Source organism: Pristiophorus japonicus, unplaced genomic scaffold, assembly GCF_044704955.1.
Source record: "Pristiophorus japonicus isolate sPriJap1 unplaced genomic scaffold, sPriJap1.hap1 HAP1_SCAFFOLD_29, whole genome shotgun sequence".
NCBI lineage: Eukaryota > Metazoa > Chordata > Chondrichthyes > Pristiophoridae > Pristiophorus > Pristiophorus japonicus.
In genome coordinates, this window is record NW_027252668.1 from 4,590,654 (window position 1) to 4,599,315 (window position 8,662).

Consider the following 8,662-nt stretch of genomic DNA (forward strand, 5'->3'; position numbering starts at 1 on the left):
ATTTGCTACCCTCCAGTCCATAGGAACTGATCCAGAGTTGATAGACTGTTGGAAAATGATCACGAATGCATCCACTATTTCTAGGGCCATTTCCTTAAGTACTCTGGGATGCAGACTATCAGGCCCTGGGGATTTATCGGTCTTCAATCTTATCAATTTCCCTAACACAATTTCCTTACTAATAAGGATTTCCTTCAGTTTCTCCTTCTTGCTAGACCCTCGGTCCCCTAGTATTTCTGGAAGGTTATTTGTGTCTTCGTTCGTGAAGACAGAACCAAAGTATTTGTTCAATTAGTCTGCCATTTCTTTATTCCCCATTATAAATTCACCTGATTCTGACTGCAAGAGACCTACGTTTGTCTTCACTAATCTTTTTCTCTTCACATATCTGTAGAAGCTTTTGCAGTCAGTTTTTATGTTCCCAGCAAGCTTTCTCTCGTACTCTTATTTTCCTCCTCCTAATTAAACCCTTTGTCCTCCTCTGCTGAATTATAAATTTCTCCCAGTCCTCAGGTTTCCTGCTTTTTCTAGCCAATTATTTGCCTCTACCTTGGATTTAACACTATCTCTAATTTCCCTTGTTAGCCTTGGTTGAGCCACCTTCCCAGTTTTATTTTTACTCCAGACAGGGAAGTACAATTGTTGAAGTTCAATCCATGTGATCTTTAAATATTTGTCATTGCCTATCCACCGTCAACCCTTTCAGTATCATTCTCCAGTCTATTCTAGCCAATTCACATCTCATACCACCGAAGTTAACTTTCCTTAAGTTCAGCATCCTAGTCTCTGAATTAACTGTGGCACTCTTCATCTTAATAAAGAATTCTACCATATTATGCTCACTCTTCCCCAAGGGGCCTTGCACAACAAGATTGCTAATTAGTCCTTTCTCATTACACATCACCCAGTCTAGGATGGCTAGCCCTCTAGTTGGTTCCTCAACATATTGGTCGAGAAAACCATCCCTAATACACTCCAGGAAATCCTCTACCACCGTATTGCTACCAGTTTGGTTAGCCCAATCTATATGTAGATTAAAGTCGCCCATGATAACTGCTGTACCTTTATTGCATGCATCCCTAATTTCTAGTTTGATGCTGTCCCCAACCTTCCTACTACTGTTTGGTGGTCTGTACACAACTCCCACTAGCGTTTTCTGCCCTTTGGTATTCCGCAGCTCTACCCATACAGATTCCACATCATCCAAGCGAATGTCCTTCTTTACTATTGCGTTAATTTCCTCTTTAACCAGCAACGCTACTCCACTTCCTTTCCCTTTCTGTCTGTCCTTCCTGAATGTTGAATATCTCTAGATGTTGAGTTCCCAGCCTTGGTCACGCTGGAGCCATGTCTCCGTAATCCCAATTATATCAGATTCGTTAATCGCTGCCTGCGCAGTTAATTCATCCATCTTATTATGAATACTCCTCGCATTGAGGCACAGAGCCTTCAGGCTTGTCTTTTTAACATATTTTTTCCCTTTAGATTTTTGCTGTAATATGGCCCTTTTTGATTTTTGCCTGGGTTTTCTCTGCCCTCCATTTTTACTTTTCTTCTTTCTATCTTTTGTTCCTGCCCCCATTTTACTTCCCTCTGTCTTCCTGCATAGGTTCCCATCCCCCTGCCATATTAGTTTAACCCCTCCCCAACAGCACTAGCAAACATTCTCCCTAGGACATTGGTTCCAGTCCTGCCCAGCTGCAGACCGTCAGGTTTGTACTGGTCCCACCTCCCCAGAACCGGTTCCAATGTCCCAGGAATTTGAATCCCTGCACCACTCCTCAAGCCATGTATTCATGTTTGTGTGTATGTGTGAGTGAGTGCATGAGTGTGTGTGTGTGACCGTGCGAGTGAGTGTGTGTGTGTCTGTGTGTCAGGTGTGAGTGTGAGTGTGTGTTTGTGTGTGTGTGTGAGTATTCCTGTATTCCAGACAATCAGGAGCTGGGAAGTGGATCAGCTCCATTTCCTCTAGTCCGACAAGGAGAAGGCCTTCTCCAGCACCCTCTTGCTATCCTCCACCATCTCCCATACAGCCGTCTCCAGCAGGGTGTATCTGGAGGTCTTGGAGATTTTGGCGCCGATGGGAGCTCCAAGGAATGGCACATATTTAAAAAATCTGAATATCACGTGCTCCTTGTTTTCAATCTCTTCCAGCCCCTTCTCGACGTCCTTCTCTGACACCTTCAGCCCAAACGTGGACGTTACTGCGGATCTTATCTGCACCCTTGTTTTCCCTGCATTCTCCGCCATTTTCCAGAGGGAATCATCATCCAAACTGAAGTGTGTGCGGCAGGAGGTGAGAAAATCAATAATATTAATCCCATTAAAGAGTCTTACGATCGGCCATGCGGAAACAGCCGACTCGTGGGCAACCTTCTTAATTTCACCCATCTTGGCTTCTTTCATCTTGTCTATGATGGATAAGATGATGTTGGAGAGAGACAACAACACGACTCGTCTCTTCAGAGCAGGAAGATCCTCTTTCAGAACCTCCTGCAGTTTCTCAAAGTCAAACTTCTCCAGGTTCCAACCAGAAATGAGGAACACTTGTGGAAATTCTATTCCCCCCCCCCCCACCCCCCTTCTTCAAACTCTCCATGCTGGCATTCCGGAGTTTCTCCAGAGTTTTGTTCTCATCATAACGGGACTTCTCACGATAATTGCCTGATCCCAGCTCCTGGTCTATTTTACTACGGACAAAATAAAATTTCTTCTTCCTCTGCTGAATTTCCTTGGCCAGAAACAAATCATTCTCTGTAAAGCGAGGCGCACTGAGGATAATGAAGAAATCGTATCGCTCAAACTTAACGTGCTTGAAATAGTTACTGGCTTGAAAGTTTGGGGTTCCAATCCCAGGGAGATCCCAGATTTTGATCGTGTCTTTGTTCGGGTATTGATACATTGTTTGTTCCATTGTTGTTTCTGTTTCCCCTGTTGGAGTTGCCCCTGGTTCACCATCACCAATGCCCCGTAAAGCATTGACCAAGGTTGATTTACCAGTACCAGATCCTCCTGTCACTGCGATATCAAGGGTGATATGCTCGGATTTTCCCAAGTATGACTGTAGTTGCTGAATGACCGCGCAGAGCCTTTAATTCCTGTTCTTCAGTGACACCGGCCATTGTGGATCTGTAAGTGGAGACAGAAGGTCAGAGTGGCACAAACTGCCTTGAATTCTTACACTTGTATTTTTGCATTGCTAGAATCAGCACGTAATTCCATAACTCCCAAAGCTCAAACATCAAGCCACCAGCCTGAGCTGGCCTGTTTGCCTACCATGGGGGTAAATTCCCTCGAGGTATCTCCCACTCCATTGCTGGATCAAAGCCCCGTTTACCACAGCGGTGCAGGAAAAGCCTGAGGAAATTTGGCCCCCTGTTTCCGTCAACCTGTCTGTTTGTGTGGCCCACACCATCATTCATTGGTTGGCCACCCCAGAAGACCATGGAGGGGTAAAATTCATCTCCGACTTTGGGTAGCTTCAATGGAAGCAAATATCGTGCAGGGGGTAAAATGGGCTGCTGATTGGTCATTGCCTGTTTTCTGTGCTGCAGCCCACAAGGAATACAGCCCGTGTGGAATCCCAAACATCTTACGCTATAGTCAGACATTTATATAGCGCTTTTAACAACCTCAGCACGTCTCAAAGCGCTTTACAGCCAATGAAGCACTTTTGGAGTGTAGTCACTATTGTCATGTGGAAACCCGGCAACAAAGCTGCACACAGTAAGATCCCACAAACAGCAATGTTTGGAACAGAGGAGGCTGAGGGGAGATTTGAGGTGTTTAAAATTATGGGAGGCCTGGATAGAGTGGATAGGAGGGACCAATTTTCCTTGGCACAGGGGTCAACAACCAGAGGACATAGATTTAAAGTAACTGGGCGGAGGTTTTGAGTGGAAATTTCTTCGCCCAGAGGGTGGTGGGGGTCTGGAACTCACTGCCTGAAACCCTCACCACATTTTTAAAAATAGTTAAATGTACACTTAAAGTGCCGTAACCTACAGGGCTATAGACCAAGAGCTGGAAAGTGTGATTAGGCTGGGTAGCTCTTGGTCGGCCGGCACGGACACGATGGGCCGAATGACCTCCTTCCGTGCTGTAAATTTCTCTAATTCAATGAAAATGGCCAGATCATCTGTTTTTTAGTGACGTTGGTTGAGGGATAAATATTGAACACAAGAAGATAAGATATGAAATAGGAGCAGGAGTAGGCCATATGGCCCCCTCCGCCATTTAATCTGATCATGGCTGTTCTGATCATGGACTCAGGTCCATTTCCCTGCCGCGCCCCATAACCACTTAACCCTTTATCGATTAAGAAACTGTCTATCTCTGTACAAATGTATTCAATGTCCCAGCTTCCACAGCTCTCTGAGGCAGTGAATTCCACAGATTTACAACCCTCTGAGAGAAGAAATTCCTCCTCATCTCAGTTTTAAATGGGCGGCCCCTTATTCTAAGATTATGCCCCTTAGTTCTAGTCTCCCCTTTCAGTGGAAACATCCTCTCTGCAACCACCTTGTCGAGCCCTCTCATAATCTTATACGTTTCAATGAGATCACCTCTCATTCTTCTGAATTCCAATGAGTAGAGGCCCAACTTGCTCAACCTTTCCTCATAAGTCAACCACCTCATCTCCAGAATCAACCTAATGAACCTTCTCTGAACTGCTTCCAAAGCAAGTATATCCTTGCTTAAATATGGAAACCAAATCTATACGCAGTATTCCAGGTGTGGCCTCACCAATATAACTGCAGCAAGATTTCCCTGCTTTTATACTCCATCCCCTTTGCAATAAAGGCCAAGATACCATTGGCCTTTCTGATTACGTGCTGTACCTGCATACTAACCTTTTGTGTTTCATGCACCAGGACCCCTAGGTCCCGCTGTACTGCAGCACTTTGCAATTTTTCTCCATTTAAATAATGGAGAAAAATTGCAAAGTGCTGCATCATTTCGACTTTTTTCAGCCAAAACCTCACGCTTTCCAACAGTATACTCCATCTGCCAAATTTTCGCCCACTCACTTAGCCTGTCTATGCCCTTTTGCAGGTTTTTTGTGTCCTCCTCACAGATTGCTTTTCCTCCCATCTTTGTATCATCAGCAAACTTGGCTACATTACACTTGGTCCCTTCATCCAAATCGTTGATATAGATTGTAAATAGTTGGGGCCCCAGCACTGATCCCGTGGCACCCCACTAGTTACTGATTGCCAACCCAAGAATGAACCATTTATCCCGACTCTCTGTTTTCTGTTAGTTAGCCAATCCTCTATGCATGGTAATATATTACCCCCAACCCTGGGAACTTTTATTTTGTGCACCTTGTCAAATGCCTTCTGGAAGTTCAAATACAACACATCCACTTTATCCACCCTGTTCATTACATGCTCAAAGAATTCCAGCAAATTTGTCAAACATGACTTCCCCTTCATAAATCCATGCTGACTCTGCCTGACTGAATTATGCTTTTACAAATGTCCTGCTACTGTTTCTTTAATAATAGACTCCAACATTGTCCCAACCACAGATGCTAGGCTAAGAGGTCTATAGTTTCCTGCTTTTTGTCTGCCTCCTTTTTTAAATAGGGGCGTTACATTTGCAGTTTTCCAATCTCCTGGGACCTCCCCAGAATCCAGGGTATTTTTACATATTACAACCAATGCATTCAGTATCCCTGCTGCTACTTCTCTTAAAACCCTAGGATGCAAGCCATCAGGTCCAGGGGATTTATCCGCCTTTAATCTCAATATCTTACTGAGTACCACTTCCTTAGTGATTGTGATTGTGTTAAGTTCCTCCCCCGCTATAGCCCCTTGACTATCCACTGTTAAGATATTTTTAGTGCCCTCTACCGTAAAGACTGAAACAAAATATTTGTTCAGAGTTTCTATCATCTCCATGTTCTCCATCACTAATTCCCCGGTCTTGTCCTCTAAGGGACCAATATTTACTTTAGCCACTCTTTTCCTTTTTATATACCTGTAGAAACACTTCCTATCTGTTTTTATATTTCGTGCTAGTTTACTTTCATAGTCTATCATCCCTTCCGTAATCATTTTTTTAGTCGTTCTTTGCTAACTTTAAAAAGCTTCCCAATCTTCTGTCCTCCCACTAGTTTTGGCCACTTTGAATGCCCTTGTTTTTAATTGGAGACCATACTTCTTTTCTTTAGTTAGCCATGGATGACTATCCTTTCATTTACACACTTTCCTCCTCACTGCAGATATTTTACTCGAGAGTGATGAAATATCTCCATAAATGTACACCACTGTTTATCAACCGTCCTATACTTTAATCTATTTCCCAGTCCACTTTAGTCAACTCTGCCCTCATAACTTTGTAGTCTCCTTTATTTAAGCTTTGTACGCTGGTTTGAGATCCAATTTTCTCGCCCTCCATCTGAATTTGAAATTCTACCATGCTATGATCACTCATTCCAAAGGATCCTTTGCCAGAAGATTGTTTATTAATCCTGTCTCATTACACAGGACCAGATCAAAGATAGCCTGCCCGTTGGTTGGTTCTGTTACATACTGCTCAAGGAACTGCTGAGAATTCCGCTGCTCTTCTTCCAAAAGTGTTGTGAGTGAGCAAACAGAGCCATCGGTTTAATGATTCACAGGAAAGGTGGCCCCTCCATCAGTGCAGCGTTCCCTCAGTACTGCCCCTCCGACAGTGCAGTGCTCCCTCAGTACTGCCCCTCCATCAGTGCAGCGTTCCCTCAGTACTGCCTCTCCATCAGTGCAGCACTCCCTCAGTACTGCCCATCTGACAATGCAGCACTCCCTCAGTACTGACCCTCTGACAGTGAAGTGCTCCCTCAGTACTGCCCCTCCATCAGTGCAGCAGTCCCTCAGTACTGCCCCTCTGACAGTGCAGCACTCCCTCAGTACTGCCCCTCTGACAGTGCAGTGCTCCCTCATTTCTGACCTTCTGACAGTGCAGTGCTCCCTCAGTTCTGACCCTCCGACAATGCGGCGCTCCCTCAGTACAGCCCCTCCAACAGTGCGGTACTCCCTCAGTACTGCTCCTCTGACAGTGCGGCACTCCCTCAGTATGGCCTCTACGACACTGCAGCACTCCCTCAGTACTGACCTTCCGACAGTGCAGCGCTCCCTCAGTACTGCCCTTCTGACAGTGCAGCACTCTCTCAGTACTGCCCCTCCGACAGTGAAGTGCTCCCTCAGTACTGCCCCTCCATCAGTGCAGCGTTCCCTCAGTACTGCCCCTCCATCAGTGCAGCACTCCCTCAGTACTGCCCCTCCATCAGTGCAGCACTCCCTCAGTACTGCCCCTCCATCAGTGCAGTGTTCCCTCAGTACTGCCTCTCCATCAGTGCAGCACTTCCTCAGTACTGCCCCTCCATCAGTGCAGCAGTCCCTCAGTACTGCCCCTCTGACAGTGCAGCGCTTCCTCAGTAATGCCCCTCCATCAATGCAGCGCTCCCTCAGTACTGTCCCTCCGACAGTGCAGCACTCCCTCAGTACTGCCCCTGATAGTCCGGTGCTCCCTCAGTACAGACCCACTGACAGTGCAGCGCTCCCTCAGTACAGACCCACTGACAGTGCAGCGCTCCCTCAGTACTGCCTCTCCGACAGTGCGGCACTCCCTCAGTACTGCCCCTCCGACAGTGCGGCGCACCCTCAGTACTGCCCCTCCGACAGTGCAGCATTCCCTCAGTACTGCTCTTCTAACAGTGCAGCGCACCCTCAGTACTGACCCTCTGACAGTACTCCTCACATTCTGCCCGAACTCTCACCAGTAGCGAGAACGTCCCAGGCAGTGCCGAGCGATACAGTGCCGTGCTAAGGGAAGGAAGCTGTACTGTGCTGTGCTGACTCACCTCTTTCACTTTCATTTCCACATGGTCAGAATTCACTCCCTGACCCACAGTTTCGGGGAAAACAAGAAACGCTGCCCTGCATTCTCAGTGCTGTTACATCACCTTATAAGTCTGCTGGCCTTCGTTCATGGGCTCTTTACTCATTCCTATAGGGTCCCATGCCCCTGTATGGTCCTGTGCCCCTATAGCCACCTCTATAGGGTCTTGTGCCCCTATACTCACCCCCGTAGGGTCCCATGCCCATATACACATCCTACAGGGTCCCATGCCCATATACCCACACTATAGGGTCCTGTGCCCCCTATAGCCACCACTATAGGATCCCGTGCCCAAATACCCACTCCGATAAGTTGCCGTTCCACCATACACCCAATAGGATCCCGTTCCCCTGCACCCACGCCTATAGGGTCCCATGCGCAATATAGCCATCCTTTTCGGGTCCCCTATAGGGTCCAGTACCCCTATACCCATCCTATAGGGTCCCGTATCCATATACCTACACCTTAGAGTCCCGTGCCCCCGATACCACCCCTTTATGATCCCGTGCCCAAATACCCACTCCTATAGGGTGCTATGCCCCCTATACTAACCCTATAGGGTACCATGCATCTATACCCAACCAGATAGGTACCCATGCCCCTATACCCACCCCTACAGGTTCCAATGCCCCCTATACACACCTGTTTAGGGTCCAGTGCCCCTATATCCAACCCTATATGGTCCAGTGCCCCCTATACCCACTGCTATAGGGTCCTGTGCCCTTATACTCACCCCTATAGGGTCCTGTGCACCCTATATGGTCCAGTGCCCCCT

At 46.8% G+C, this 8,662-nt stretch overlaps 1 pseudogene; it reads right to left on the reverse strand.

The window, feature by feature from the left end:
• Positions 1-1,968: 1,968 nt before the first annotated feature.
• On the reverse strand, positions 1,969-7,993 carry LOC139248140 (interferon-inducible GTPase 5-like; annotated as a pseudogene).
• Positions 7,994-8,662: the final 669 nt, after the last annotated feature.